This window comes from Carcharhinus amblyrhynchos, chromosome 12 (assembly GCF_965287045.1).
Source record: "Carcharhinus amblyrhynchos chromosome 12, sCarAmb.v2.hapA, whole genome shotgun sequence".
Lineage (NCBI taxonomy): Eukaryota > Metazoa > Chordata > Chondrichthyes > Carcharhiniformes > Carcharhinidae > Carcharhinus > Carcharhinus amblyrhynchos.
In genome coordinates this window covers 53637993-53652277 of record NC_137335.1, presented here as the reverse complement: position 1 = coordinate 53652277, position 14285 = coordinate 53637993, and the positions used below count along the sequence as shown (strand labels likewise).

The 14285-nt window shown below is 38.4% G+C and overlaps 1 protein-coding gene across 5 annotated transcripts in view; it reads left to right on the top strand.

Moving 5' to 3' along the window:
• gpatch2 (G patch domain containing 2) overlaps positions 1-14285 on the top strand; it is a 232829-nt gene that overhangs the window by 173051 nt on the left and 45493 nt on the right. The gene's annotated exons all lie outside the window — the stretch shown is intronic.

Genomic DNA, 14285 nt, shown 5'->3' with positions numbered 1-14285 from the left:
AAGGGGAGGCGGTTTAGAACGGAGTTGAGGAGGAACTTCTTCACTCAAAGGGTGGTGAATCTCTGGAATTCTCTGCCCGTTGAAGTGGTGGAGGCTGCCTCGCTAAATATTTTTAAGACACGGGTTGATGGGTTTTTGATAAGAGAGGGGATTAAGGGTTATGGGGAGAGGGCGGGAAAGTGGAACTGAGCCACGACAGATCAGCCATGATCTTATTGAATGGCGGGGCAGGCTCGAAGGGCTAGATGGCCTACTCCTGCTCCTATTTCTTATGTTCTTATGTTCTTATATCCACCTTAAAAATAATCCAAAATGTTTTTATTCAATCTGACAAATAGAATAGATTTAGCAATAGAATTTTAAGAATTTGCTTCATACGCTTGCGGACATTTCTTCAGAAAGATATATTTGTATGCATGAGAGTAAAGGAATTTGCCGACCAGTCTCCCTTGGTTTAATTGGCCTGGGCTCTGAAATTGATTTGCCTTGTATGTTTATAGAATGTTTAAACTCTTTAAAAACTAGAAAAAGTAGATTGCCAAAACCGTTTTTCTCCTACAGCATGACATTAATGTGGTTAATGCTTAAATTGTTTGAAAAGTAAACATGAGGAAAGCAATTTGGGGAAAAAAAAGGGTCTGGTCAAGTCTGATTAGGGCCAATTAGCTCAATGTGTTGTGCTTGTTAACTCCAATAGCCTGGATTCAATTCCTATACTGACTGAGGTAGTTTTTGGGACCTGCCTCTTCTACTTGCATTGTAATGTCATGGCACCATTGAGCCATGATTAACAACCATCAGATAACAAGAATTCTCCTTGACAAGAGAGATATTAAGTTTTTCAAGGAGAAATATGATCCACAAGACCTACCTCTGGCTTTTTCATTCTGTACTATTTCTCTTCTAACCAATACAAAATCTTAAGTGGCGGTGTCGATATACCATTTGTTTTTCTGTAAATTAAAATTGTTCCATTTTGGCAATGTACTGTTTAGTATTAGGAGCTGTCCTTGACAGATCTAATTGCAATGTTGGCCTTAAAATGATAGTGATTGACAATTTATTTGGACAGTATCAATGAATAAAATTATAAATAGTGTTGCACGTTTGCATTTCAGTCTTAGTCAACTTAATGATAAAACATAGAAACCCTACAATGCAGAAGAGGCCATTCAGCCCATTGAGTCTGCACTGACTCTCTGACAGAGTATCTTACCCAGGTCCTCTATCCCACCCTATTCCCATATTCTGTGGCGTTCTCTAAAAGGAAGAACTCTCCAGCCAACAAAATATGATCTCCTTTTGAAATTTAATTGCATTGAAAGTAGAACAGCATTAAATTAACAATGGAGTGTTATAGCATAAGAGACAAACATAAACAGAAAGAGCACAGCATAGTTAATGCTAAGTGAAATCCCTGCAGTGTCTTTTTTGATGTCCATATAATTTCAAGTGTTGGCTAAAACCAAATGTTTTCTGGAATGGAAGTTCAAAAGACTCTCAATTGACGTTCATAATGAATACTTGAGGCTAATTTACTGGCATTTCAAAGTATGTTTGTCATTCTTGCAGAGTACTAAACTTGCAAACACGTTTTGTAAAAATACACACCCTGTAGTAAAAGTAAGAAATATCTGTTTTTATATTTTTTAAAAAAGCTTTTCCCCACAGAATCAAAACACTATTTAAACATTTGCCTTGTTCAGCAAAATTTTTATACTTTGATTAGTGACACTTTCTGCCACATAGGGCTTCCTAATTAATTCGGACAGAAATAAAAGCAAAATATTCAAAATAATATAATCTTTCTATATCGATCATTTCACTACAGAGTCTAACTCAATAAAACGGGATGTCCTTATCACACTTTACAATCTCACCAGAAAATAAATGAAACTCACTATGTCCCATTTTCTAGAATTCTGTTCCTATAATTGTTGCTTTTCTCGATTTACCATGTTTTCAATCATTACTTGAGGTCCATTATTTCCTCTTCAATGAGCAGTTTGACATAAAAAAACACATTAGTTCAAGTAATTGTGTTGCAACCAGTAACACAATGACGTTTGTTTGAGTGTAACATGATGTGGAGATGTGGGTATTGGACTGGGGTGGACACAGTAAGAAGTCCGGAATGTAACCTGGTCGTGTGACTTTCTTTAGCTTGGTTACCGCCCATTACATATATATCAGTAAGATCGCTGGTTTAATTCAGTGAAAAAACAGTAACGGTACTATACTGATAGATAATGTTGTTTTCTTTTAATATAAGAGTTTAGGCAGGGAGAAGTTGTTTATGGATACGCTCCCATTTCTTCAAAGAACACTATTAAATTTGTCAGACACAACTTCCAGTTTACAATTTTAAACTGCCTCCCTTTGATTAATTCATATTTTTATATGAGTATTAATTTACATTGTGACTTTTCTCCTTTTCTCCCAGTGTGAACAGAGTTCTAATATTGGAAGCCTCCTGCTTTCTTGGACAATTTACATATCTTGAAAGTTGTATCTGGGGCCCCTGTAATTTTATGTCTGATTTCCCACTGCATTCTAGGATTCATGTCATCAGGGCAATTGTCTTTTCCACCATGTCTTTATAGCACTACTTCCTCGTGTATACTTAGATCTTCTTGCTTTATCTCTTCCTGTAACTTTCATCTTCACTACAATACTCCTCTGTGAAAATAGGGATGAATGATAGCTCCATTGCCCCATTGTTCATTATAAGGTGTTCTTTTCCAAACTTAATTGGCCAATAAATTTTCTCCCATCTCTTTGTCATAAGTTTCCCATTGTTAGCAAAGGTGGCTGATTTTCTTTACTATATTTGCTTCGTATGTGTTTATATCTTTCCTAATCCTATATTTCCCTTTGTCATCTACCGTTTTTCTGCATGCCATCTCTTAGCCTTTCTAATTTTTAGTTGCATCCCTTGTAGATGCTTTTGTGCAATTTTCCCTCAATTTGTCTTTTTTTTTGTCAAGTCTAATTTCCATTTCTCCACTTACTTAGGAAACCCCAGATTTCATTGTACCAATTTGTGGGGATATGCCTTGCCTGTAATCAGATTATCCCCTATCTGAATGTTTCCTCTTGTTTACGCACCGTCTCATTTGGTGATTTTTTTTTCAGTTAATCAGGACTAGTTTCATTTTTATTGAGTTACTTCTGTCCATGTTCCTTTGCCTTTATTTTCTTCTTTTCATCTTGTTAACCTAAATAGTGGAAGTTGTTTTTTCTTATAGTTATGTTACCTCCTTGCCCCAGTTTTTTTTTCCTGAAACAAAATCCAGTATTTCCTCTTTGCATGCTCAACTGAACATATACAAATGGAGGAAGCATCCTGGACAAAAACAATTACCACAACTTATAAAGCACCTTTAAAATGAAGAAAAGTCTTGGAACAATACAAAACACAGTATGACACTGAGTTATATAAGGAGATACGCTGAGTCAGGGAGCAAGTTTTTAAGATGTAACGTATTGGAGGTAAGCAAGGTGCAGGGGCTGGAATTCAAAAGCTTGGGCCTGGGCAACTGAAGGCACAGCACCATTAATAGAGTAATTATGATTGGGAATGCACACGAGTCCAGAATTAGAGGGAGTGCAGATGTCTCAGAGGGTTGTAAAATTAGAGGAGATTACAGAGATAGGGAGGGACAAGACCAATAAGAGATTTGAAAACATGGGTGAAAAATTTTAAATCCAAATGGTGCTTGTAGAACATTGTAGGAATCCAAACCCTTCTCTTATACTCGTCTATCTTGGGTAACTAAAGTTATTATTGTATCTTATTTGTGCACTCCTGTTCAATTTGCACACATTTTTCTATCTTTCTCATACTGAACGATCTTTAGTATATTCTCAATAGAGTGACAGGCCCTTTCTTCATAGAATCATAGAAATATCATAGAAACCCTACAGTACAGTAAGAGGCCCTTCAGCCCATTGAGTCTGCACTGACCACAATCCCACCCAGGCCCTACCCGCAGTCCGTACATATTTTACCCATTAATCCTCTCTAACCTATGCACCTACGGTCAATTTAGCATGGCCAATCAACCTACCCCACACATCTTTGGACTGTAGGAGGAAACCAGAGCGCCCAGAGGAAACCCACGCAGACACAAGGCGAATGTGCAAACTCCACACAGACAGTGACCCAAGCCGGAAATCGAACCTAGGTCCCTAGAGCTATGAAGCAGCAGTGCTAACCACTGTGCGACCGTGCCACCCTAAAATGATTTCTTATGCCTCAGTCTAACTCAATTCAGAGGCACAATCCCTGGCCTGACTAGAGAGGAAGCAAAACTTGACCTCCTCCTGGGAGATAAGGAAGGGCAAGTGACTGAAGTATTAGTGAACAATCACTTTGACATCAGTGACCATAATTCCATTAGTTTTAAGATAGCTATGAAGAATAATAGGTCTAGCCCAAAATTTAAAATTCTAAATTGGGGTGAGGCCAATTTTGATGGTATCAGACAGGAACTTTCAAAAGTTGATTGGGGGAGTCTGTTGGCAGGCAAAGGGACATCTGGTAAGTGAGAGGCTTTCAAAAGTGTGTCAACCAGGGTTCAAGGTAAGCAATTCCTTTTAAAGTGAAAGGCACCATGCTAGCTACTGCAAAATATATCAGCACCATTGTTATTTGTCCCTTTTTAAAATTCAAGACTGCGTTGTTAGACATAATTTGTAGACAGCATTTTTCAGCTTGACTCCATTGGTAGCACTCAAGTCTACATCCAAAATAGCACTGAGATTTAGTTGACATTGAAATTTTATTTTACTAACTTGAAACATAGAAATTGGAATTTCTACAGCAATTTCTACATGTTGTGGGGGGATTTTTGCAGCCTTGGTAAATGGTAAAAAAACTTTACCATTTTTAACAGCTTCTGCCATGGTGGGCTCATAATGAAGCCAAATCTTGTCTTATTGTGAAAAAGAAGCCATATTTACCCACTTGATTTGATTTTTTTTCCTTATTCAAGTAAACGATCTGAGTTGGACACTTATTGTGATGAAGACTAGATGGGCTTCCAGGAGACAGTTTATTTCTGTAATTCTTACTAGTTCTGCTTAGCTTCAACTCTACTGAAGTTTTCTGGCTCAATTTCTCTAGAGTGCATTGAATATTTGGCTCCTCTGAGCTGTACTGTCAGTTGCAGGTTGCATTGAGATCAATGATAAAAGATCAATGATCATTCCTTGAGCTGCTAATATGTAACGTTAGGAATAATAGGTGGCAGAGTCCACTTTCTCCTAACTTTAAAAATAATGAAAGTAAGATTATGAAACACTTAATGAGCACTTTTAAATGATTGCTTCGCATTGTACTGGACATGTACTTTATTCACTGTGAGCTCTGAAGAACGTAACAAATGGGAGCAGAAATAGGGAATTGGATCTTTGAGCCTTCTCTGCCAGTTAATAAAATCACGGATGATCCTTATCCTCAAGTCTACTTTACTGCCTGATCCCCATTTTCCTTGATTCCCTTAGAGTCCAGAAATCCGTTGATCTCGACCTTGAATATACTAATGACTGAGTGTCTATTGCCCAACAATTCACAAACCTCTAAGTGAAAAAAATGATTTATGTTGTCATTTTCACAACTTCCAAATGAAGCATTTTGCACTTTAGAAAAAGTGGCATCCAGTTTGTGCACAGCAAACTTCTACAAACAACAGTGTGTTAATGAGTATATAATCTGATTTTGCGGAATTGATTGAAAGATACACATTGGCCAATAGGGATAACTCCCCTCCAAACAAGTCCTTGGTTTGGTGATCTCATCCAAAAGATGGCACCTGTGATAGTATTGCATTGAAATGTCAAGCCTAGATTTTTGAGCTGAAGTCCTGGAGTGGTACTATAACCCACAATTTTTTGATTCTGAGGTGACAGTACCACCAACTGAGCCACAGCTGACAGCACAGCTTAAGTGGAAATGGCCATCACCATATCCTGAGTCTATGCCCCATAGTTCTAGACTCTTCAGCCAGGGAAAACAGCTCTCCCAAAATCAAAAATGCCAGAGAGAATAGCTCCACTCTATCATAAGAGAACCCTCTCACCCCAGAAATCAATCTAGAGAACCTTCATGTATCTCATCTAAGGCAAATGTATTCTTTCTTAGGTACACATATCAAAATCATGCACAGTACTCAAAGTGTGACCTCACCAAACCCTGAACAATTATGTGAAACTCCCTTATTCTTATTCCGGATACTCCCAATTGCAATTAAAAGCCAACAGACAATTTGCTTCCCTAATTACTTGGTGTGTGCTGCTGGTACAAGGGCACCTATATCCCTCTGAACACCAACATTCAATCGTTTTACACCATTTAAAGTATATTATTCCTGCTGAAGTGAATAACCTCATATTTCTACATTATATTCTATCTGCATGGCTGGTTAGCTTTGTTGGCTAGAGGGCTAACATATGGATCAGTTTAGAGTCAACAGCATAAGGTTCAATCTGCATTGCAAGAGAGGAAGATCAGAGCAAGCCTCCTTACCCTAACTGTGGCAAAAAAAATGGCATTTTTCTGTGGTTTAGCAAATAATCATCAAAGACCTGCCTTCAGACAGAGAATTGAAGAAGATATCTCATTTGCGCACTCATTTAACCTATTAAATTGAGGTTAAAAGGAAGTCAGAAAAGGAGCACTTCTTTGCCCCTCCATGCCAAATTCTCACCTGAACCAAATTCACAACTGCACACTCCATTTACTTGGCACTCCAGTGCTATCTCTGTGTGTTCCCCTATGCTGTCTCTACCCTTTCCTATTTTACCTGTCATTTCTAAATAATAAGTACCCTGAGATACTTAGTCCCCAATCTTGGTTGCCTTAAAGGCAATTAGGTCAAATCCATTTATCTCTATTTGTGCCATTAATTTGTCTTATCATTTTACAAATGATTTTGTATATTCAGCTCAAGCACTTTTAATTTAAACCTTTTATTACATTTTTTTGATTTGGTCTTATTCACGAATGGATCTTTTTGTCTCTTGCTATCTCACTTTTTCTTAACCAAAATCGTTAGACGGCTGTGGGGCTTTGACTTTTCACTTCACTTGAACCTTCCCCATTCAGTTTAAAGCCTTAACTATAGTTCTAGTTATACAATCACCAGATCACTAATGCTGGCCTAGTTTAAATTGAGTCTTGTTCCATCAGACAGCTCCCTCTTTCTCCAGTCCTCATGTCAGTGCTCCATGATACAAAATCCCTGTGCATTACACCACTATTTGAACCGTGCATTTAACTTTCTAGTCTGTTTGACCCTATACCAATTTGTGCATGGCTTATACAGTAATCCAGAGATTACTTTTGAGTTTCTGCTTATTAACTGGGCAACTATTTGAGCTGTAACCTGACAAAGGTTCCTTGGAATTCCTTAACATATTTTAAACTTCCTCATAATTTACTGAAATGTATCTACATTATGCCTACTTCTCTCAAAACATAAATATTTAACTTGCAGGGCTGTGGAGGAGGACTCAAATCAGAGTCAAGTAGCATAGACACATCAATGCCACAGCTACCAATCTCAGACCAATAGGTACAGTATCATATTGGGGCGGAAAGGATGACAACAGCATAGTAGTAGTGTTACTGGCCTAGTAAACCAGACACATGAGATCGAATCCCACCATGGCAGCTGAGGGAACTTAAATTCAATTAATAAATAAATCTGAAATAAAAAGCTAGTCTCAGTGATGATGGTCATGAAACCGCCGTATTGAAATTGAACTCTATCCGGCAGACTTGGTGCGGCCAACATGTTTCCAGACCTGTAGCAATGCAGTTGACTCTTAACTTCCCTCTAAAGTGACTCAGCAAGCTGCTCCGTTCCACAAAAAAGTCAAATAAGAATGAAACCAGACAGAACATCCAGTATTGACTTGGGCACTGGAAATAACAATGGCACAACCTGCCCAGTCAACCTGCCAAGTCCTCCTAATATCTGGGGGCCAATTCTGGTTCGGTGAAGCGTGCAGGAGAGCATGCCAGGAGCAGCATCTTCTATATCTACAAATGAAATGCCAACTTGGTGAAGCTTCAACCTAGGACAATGTGCATGCTAAATAGCAGAATCAGCATGTTATAGACAGAGCTGAGCAACACTAAAACCAATGAATCAGATCAAAATTCTACAGTCCTGCCACATACAGTGATAAATGGTGTGGACAATTAAACAACTAACTAGAGTGGAGGCTCAACAAAAATCACTATCTTCAGTGATGGCAGAACTGAGCAAGTCAGTAAAAAAGTTAAGGTTGATGCATTTGCAATCATCTTCACCCAGAAGTGCCATGTGATGATCCATCCTGGCCTCCTCCAACGTCACAGATGCCAATCTTTAGCCAATTCGATTCACTCCACGTCATAGCTAGAAACAGCCAAAGGCAGTGGATACAGCAAAAGCTATAGGTCCTGACAACGTCCCAGCTTAGTACTGCAGAAATTTGCCAGGACTACCTTGATAGCACTTTCCAAATCCATACCCTTACCAACTGGAAGAACCTTCACAAAATTGAAGTCAATGTGAAGCAGGTGGAAAATTCTCCACTGGCTGCGCCATGCCTAGCACAAGGAAGATGGTTGTGGAAACTGATTATTCAAACCCCAAGACATCATTGCAGCAGAAGCATGAGAACAGTACCACTAGCAAGTTCCCTTCCAAGCCACATACCAGCCTGACTTGGGACATTGTGTGTATCTACACCACTGCAACAATTCAGGGAGTTGACTCACCATGATCTTCTCAAGGACAATTAGAGATGGCAGTGTAGGTTGGCCTTGCTGTTGTCGCTCATATTCCAAAAATGGATAGTAACAAAAAATACTAACTTTACCAAAGTATATATCTGACAAGTGAATATTCTGGTACAAGAATAACAATGGAAAATTCCAAATTATTTTTGTCTTTCACATATAGTGTTTATTCCTGTTAATAGCTGTTTTATGCCACACTGGGATTTTTATTTGTGTTATGGTTCAGATTTCTGTTGGCTATTATCATAGATATCATAGAATCCTACAGTGCAGAAGAAGGCCATTTGGCCCACTGACTTTTCACTGACCACAATCCCACCCAGGCCCTATCCCCGTAACCCCATGCATTTACCCTACCTAGTCCCCCTGACACTAAGAGGCAATTTAGCCAATCCACCTAACCCACACATCTTTGGATGTGGGAGGAAACAGGAGCACCTGGAGGAAACCCACGCAGACATGGGGAGAACATGCATTCTATGCACAGACAGTGACCCAAGCTGGGAACTGAACCCGGGTCCCTGGTGCTGTGAGGCAGCAGTGCTAATCACTGTGCCACCATGTTGCCCCATTATGTTTTTGAAATTTTAGTCCAGATATTTTACTTCATTCAACATCCGCAGTTACTCCAATGCTGAACCTCTGGTACATGGGTGAACACTCAAGGATTCATGGTTGATGTACTTTTTGTAGCAAATCAGATTTCTGCTTTGTAAGTACAGATTATCAATAGCTGTTTTAATTTTACGTATTACTAACAATACTTTCACATTGTAAGAGTACACCATATGAAAAGGTTTTTCTCATTTAACTTCTTATGGTCATAGTGTTTTGAGGCTTAGCTTATTCAGAGGCTGGAAAAGCTCTGATTTGGCAGCTGTCAACTGAGACAATTAAGGTTCACTTTTGCAGGAAGATCCTTTTTGAACTGAGAGCATATCAAAAGTTCATATGTTTACTCAAATATAAAAGAGACTGTGTTTCAGAATTGGTTGTTCCAGTTCATTCTCAGATGACAGTAACAGTTAGACGCACAAAGGATTTGAGAACAGAGCTCATGTCCAATTGAGAATGCATGCTAAATGAGTTTCACCAGTGTGTTTGCAGAAACCTCAAAACAAGTGCAATACAACTGGAAATCTTCAGGAAATCTGTGTCATGTGAAACAGGCCAAGAACTGTATGGGACATTATGTAGCAATAAAACCTTAATACCTTGTGATTATGTTGTGGAATAATAACATATGAATATTTAACCTATTTATCTGGAATTGCTCTGTCCTATCTTGGATGAGATGCTAACTTATTTATTTTAATTGTGTTAACGACTCCTCTTAAATAGCAGAAAAGGAATGTCAGATGAAAGCAAAAGGGGCTTGTTCATTATTACCCCATGGCATAATTTCAAGGGCCAAGTGTGTGTTCTGTTTCAAACCTATTTACCTATTACCACAATAATTTTAAAAATTATTTTCATGCATTACAATATTTGTTTGCTGCAAAGGTTACCTTTTGTAAAGCTTACTCTCTTTGGATCCAAAATATCCGCTCATCTACTTAAACCTAATTCGTTCCAGCTCTGCTATATTATACACTTCATGTTTTTAGATGGCAAGGAGAAACAAAGGGCAGGCTTTTACAGCCTCACTCATCCCAAAATCATAAAATCCTGACAGACCTTCCCATTGCCCATCCCTCGCCTGCTCCGATTCCCGTCATGGGCGGGACAGTAAAATTCCAGACAATGGCCAAAATTTTCCCATCTCACCTGTCACTGGAATTGCAGTGAGTGAGATGGAAAATTCAGCGGACCTTTCAAAGCTCCATTGAGCTCAGGCAGGAATTTCCAGTCTTGGGATGCGCATGGCTAGAGAATCCCACCGAATATAGTAACTGTCAACTTTGTGTACAACATAATGATTTATGTGCAATATTCCATCTTGGCTCTGCATATTCACCACTCTTTTTCAGGTTATAAATAGCTAGCTGAAGCAAATTTGTGACGTCAGTTTAGACTACTGGTATGTTAATACCACAGTTAAGTATCAACTCAAATGCGAAGTAAAAATTATTTATCTCCTCTCTTCCAAGTTGCTCGATAATTTTAGTACTTAACTACATTGACTTTATTACATATGTTAATTTGTGTACTACCTCTTCAAATTTCATACATTTATATCTCATTGACATATTAGACTTTTAATGCATTCAATTAAATCTAACTCCAAGCTACTCAAATGTTTGCAGTCGATAGTTTTAAAAATCACCGTTTCATTTTGCATTTTGATGCCTGCTGCCTTGCTTTCTGGTTCTGATTATCAAGGTTATTTCAGGAAAAAAATAATACTTTTGAGCAAGATTATACAAGTGATTATAGCCTGACAATTCTCAATTGGGATATTCCAAATACATTTCATAAATATAATTATCTGCTAAATAATTGATAAAAGTACTATTTAATTTTAAACTTATGCCAATTATCTTTAAGGTTGGATATGCTGAAGATACAAGCTCATCGATGTATAACAATAAATGCAGTAGTCTGTTTCAATTAACCAGGTGTGTGCAGTGATTTACGCCATAGACGTAATGACTTTGAATAGTTATTTTATCAATGATGTGTTAATAATAAAACTCCCTAAAATAGCTAAATTATTTTAAAAGAATGGTATGATACCTAGTCTGCTGTGCTGTGGTTTCATCAGTCCGTGCAGGATGTGCATTTTAAGTTAACTGTACATTTTTTTTTCATCTTGTGATAGACCGTGATCCTGGCTGACTTTTTAATTCTAACAGCAAACTGGTTGTCATGGATCTTTTCCTCTCTCACAACTTTGGTGCTGTTTTGACATTCCAAGGGCTGTTTTGCTATTGTGCAGCTGATGCCCTGTCCAAGTGTATATATTCCATATTGACAATGAGTGTTAATGCCAAACCCCAGCAACCATAGTCACATCTGTTTGTCTCCCAAGCATAAGCTTGCATCTGGGGCTACTTGTGAGCAGCTTTTTACCAGGGGAAACCTTTAACTAAGCTTGATATGCTGACATACTTTTGTTTGCAATTCCTTACAAAAGGAGGACAAGTTACCTTTGCCTTGTATTAAATGTTATCCTATTTGGCACTGCGGTGTTCAGTCACTGTAAACAGTGCATCATAAGTCAAGGTTTTAGGCAATGTAGCCTAAAGTTTTTTTTTGTATTTTTATCTCAGTGTAATCTTGTTGGCCGCCTCTTTTGACATGCTCGAGAACTATTTATAAATGATGCTTTAGAGTAAGCAACAAATAAATCGGTGGGAGAAGGTTTAAAAGACTGCTGCTATTCATAATTTTATACCAATGCACCTCTAAACCTGACCAATTAAAGATCAGAGGGCACTCTTCTCTTGACACACCACTGTAAAAAATCTAAGTTTATTAACTGCACAGATTTTCACATTGTTTTGTTCCATAATGTTTCAGTTGTATTTGGTTAGATAAAATTCAGTGAATTACGAACCAATGAGAAAAGAGGCAAAATGTGGCATATATAATGACGAATTGACATATTTTGTCATTAATGAAGTAAATTCTTAAAAGACTTTTTTCAGTAAAAAAATCAATTTGCCTAATGAAATCATTTGCTTAATAAACTCTCATCTGCAAACTCTGTTAATGATATTATCAAGAGGGTCTCGCTAATAATATATTTGGTATAATACCTGAAGGCTAAATTTTTAGACAGTTTCATAATAAAGATATTCCGATATTATAAATTTGAATGTCAAATAATTACAGGTCTTCTGAGATATTTTGAACTTTCTGGAGCACACATTTTTTATATATATTGTGCCCATTATGTGAGAAATGTGTTAATCTATCACTGCTTCTGTTGACATTAATGAAGAGCATCAAGGTGGCCATGCAGGTAGTGGGCCACGATATTGCCTGCCTTCAGAAAATTGATATAAATCAATTCATGCAAGCAAATATCTGCTATGTTTTAGTGCCCACTGGAAATGCAAGTGAAAGCTCAAATTAGAAAAAGCAGTTATTTGCTACACTTTATTTCTGCTTTTTGCTAACTGACACATAACAATTATCTACTTTAAAATATAATGGCTGGAATTCTCCAGCTGTTTGCACCGGCAGGATTCTCTGGTTCTGCCGGCAGCGCAGCCCTGCCTGCGGGTTTACTGCCAGCGTGGCGTGACATCAATGAGAATTCCCATTAACAGTGGTAGGGCAAAGAATCCTGCCGCTAGCAAACAACATGCCACCTCCTGCCGGTGGGAAACATGTAGGTAGGGGTCCGCTGCCAGTGGGACCAGAGAATCCTGCCAGTGCAAACAGCTAGAGAATCCCAGCCATTATATTTTCAAGTAGATAACTGTTATGCATCAGCTGGGAGGCTGGAGAATCTCGTCCATTATATCTCCTCATTCTCCTTCACTCCTAGTTTTCTTTATGAAGGTCTGGAATTTGGCAGTGTTTAGAGCAGAAGATATTTACTCACTAAAAGGTGGTACTTGTCTGTCATATCACACTTTATGAATGGCTTTTTCAAGACACATTCCAGTAATTGGATGGGCCACAATCTTTTCCCAGCAATCTATTTTTAGAGAAAAATAAACATTATTTGGAAAGTACAGAGCTCCTTCCCTGAGTGTTTTAATTATTCTGTCAAGAAAAAGGTTAGAAATTGGTCTGTGCCAATTATTGACCATAAAAGTTGTGATTCACATGGACATTTGATTTGATTTATTATTATCACATGTATTAGCATACATTGAAAAATATTGTTTCTTGCCTGCTATATGGACAAAGCATACCATACAGAGAAGGAAACAAAAGAGCGGAGAATGTCACATTATAGCCACAGATAGGTTGTAGAGAAAGATCAACTTAATGCAAGGTAAGTCCATTCAAAAGTCTGACAGCGGCAGGGATGAAGCTGTTCTTGAGTCAGTTGGTACGTGACCTCAGACTTCTGTACCTTTTTTCCAGCAGAAGAAGGTGAAAGAGAGAATGTTTGGGGCGCATGGGATTCTTAATCATGCTGACTGCTTTGCTGCGGCAGCAGGAAGTGTAGACAGAGCCTATGGACGGGAGGCTGGTTTACGTGATGGATTGGGCTATATTCAGACCTTTTGATGTCTCTTGCGGTCTCGGGCAGAGCAGGAGCATACCAAGCTATGATACAACCAGAAAGAATGCTTCCCATGATGCATCTGTAAAGGTTGGTGAGAGCCGTAGCTGACATGCCAAATTTCCTTAGTCTTCTAAGAAAGTAGAGGCGTTGGTGGGCTTTCTTAACTATAGTGTCGCATGGGGGGACCAGGACAGGTTGATCTGGACACCTAAAAACTTGAAATCCCTGTTGATGTAGACAGGGGCATGTTCTCCTTTACGCTTCCAAAAGTTGATGACAATTTGTTTTGTTGGCATTGAGGAGAGATTATTATTGCCGCACCAGTTCATCAGATTCTCTATCTCATGACGTGATGCGCCT